Below are 2,552 nucleotides of genomic sequence, written 5' to 3' on the forward strand. Positions count from 1 at the left end.
GGGCCTAATAAACTTATTTCGCATCAACAGATTAAAATTAAATTACACCATAAACTGGATAAGATGTTATATAAACTTCCTACATACCTTTTGTTTTAGCCTGAACTTGCGATCCGTGATTTTGAGAGCCCCGACCTGGATTATTGTGCGCACGTTTTAATACCCAAGGAAGGAAATGCAAAGAATGAACACAGCTAAGATTGATTACTGGATGTTGGGTTATCCTATGGCAAATGATTAAGCAGACTGGAAATATTTTGTTTGGAGTTTTGAAGAATTGAAAGGTGACATCATTTACACAAACAATTGTTTTGACTGGCTTGACGAGGTAAATGCAAGGATGATGTTTGCCTTGGCTGGGTTACTTAGAATCTGGGATTGCTGTTTCAAAGAAATGGGTTTGAGATGAGAAGAAATCTCTTCATACCAGAAGATGATGAATCTTTCTCTACCCAGGTAGGCAGTTGAGACTCAATCATTGAGTATATTCATGACAGCAACTAATAGATGTTTTGGATCTATAAGGAATCAATGCAGGAAAGTGCCGCTGAGATAAAAGATCGGGTATGATCTCAATAATCGGCAGAGCTATCATGAGGGCTCTAATACCCCACATGCGTCTTTACTTCTTATGTTCTAATCATCTCTTGTCCCCTGTGCAAATGGTGATAAACAGAAAAGTAAAAGCCTCAGATAAGGCCATGCTTACAATGGTTAGTTACCATTGTTCACCCAACAAATTAGTTGAATATTGAGTTTCTAACCAATTACAGTAAATATAGATTTCAAAAAACAGTTCCCCAGATCTGTGTCTCGACACAATCCTGTCTCGGAGGTCTATGGACAGTTCCTTCGCCTTCATAATAATAATAAAAATAATAATAATAATAATAATAATACATTTTATTGTCATTGCACATAAGCGCAACGAGATTTGGTATGCAGCTTCCATCCGATGTCACAACATAAATAACTAATAAAATTTAGATTTAGATATCCCGAGAACATGGATTGTAAAAAGAACAGTAAAATAGTCAAAACAGTTCAAACAGACTAAAGTGCAGATGTGTCTGTGCGACGTGACCATCCGAGGGAGACAGTCCAGGGGGGATGGGGGGCACTCAGCAGGGCCGGTTCAGAGCCGCTATAGCTCTGGGAATGAAGCTGTTCCTGAGTCTGGAGGGTCGGGCGTAGAAGGCCTTGTAACTTCTGCCGGAGGGAAGTAGTTCGAACAGTCCACTACAAGGGTGTGAGGAGTCTTTATGGATGCTGACGGCCTTCCTGAGGCACCGTGTGTGGTAGATGCCCTCCAAGCCTGGTAGCTGTGTCCCAATAATCTTCTGCGCTCTGTGGACGACGCGCTGAAGAGCTCTCATCTCCGCTCTTCATGGCTTGGTTTTTGCTCTGACGTACACTGTCAACTGTGGGGCCATATATAGACAGGTGTGTGCCTTTCCAAATCATGTCCAATCAATTTAATTTACCACTGGTGGACTCCAATTAAGTTGTAGAAACATCTCAAGGATAGTCAATGGAAGCAGGATGCGCCAAAGCTCAATTTTGAGTGTCATAGCAAAGGGTCTGAATACTTATGTAAATGTGATATTTCAGTTATTTCTTTTTAATTACTTTGCAAACATTTCTAAACACCTTTTTTTGCTTTTTTATTATGGGGTATTGTGTGTAGATTGATGATTTAAAAAAATGAATGTAATCCATTTTAGAATAAGGCTGTAACATAACAAAATGTGGAAAATGTGAAGGGGTCTGAATACTTTCTGAATGCACTGTAGCTGATGTAGGTAAAGTCTAGCTGAGGGTGGCAAACAATTGATCACACAGGCTCTGATGGCCCTTAAGCATTTGAGTAAGACCAAACAAAATGTCATGTTAAGTACATTTGAACATCACTTCACAGGCAAATTAGTGTGCAATGTCCTCCAGTGTATTTCAATCAATCAATCAATCAATCAATCAACCTTTATTGTCATCTTGCAAGCAACAGTAGTACAGTGCAAAATGAAAAGACGTTTCTCAGGGAATAGCGGAGCATCGCACATGAAATTTAAAACATTTCACCCATAATAACACTAAAAACAATCCAGTCCCTGATGGAACAGTATAAATAGTTAAAAGCAGGTAAAACACAATGTTAAAATACAATAACCCAATCATAAAAATGTCCGGGGCAGCTGATTTGAGTGGCCAGTGCCAGTTATTAAAGTGGCCAGTGCCAGTTATTAAAGTGTCCGTGCCAGCCGCAGAATCAAGTGACTGTGAGTACAGAGTGACTGTTTAGCAGCCTCACAGCCTGTGGTAGGAAACTGTTTAGCAGTCTTGTGGTCCGGGCTTTGATGCTTCAATATCTCTTGCCCGATGGCAGGAGATCCAGGTGTATGTGGAGGGGGTGCAGTTTGTCCTTAGCAATTCTCTGAGCTTTTTTCAGACAGCGGCTCTGGAACAGTTCTTGTACCGAGGGTAGGGAGACGCCAATGATCCTCTCTGCTCCCCTCACTACCCTCTGCAGAGCCTTCCTGTCCGAGCAGTTGCAG

Source organism: Amblyraja radiata, chromosome 19, assembly GCF_010909765.2.
Source record: "Amblyraja radiata isolate CabotCenter1 chromosome 19, sAmbRad1.1.pri, whole genome shotgun sequence".
Lineage (NCBI taxonomy): Eukaryota > Metazoa > Chordata > Chondrichthyes > Rajiformes > Rajidae > Amblyraja > Amblyraja radiata.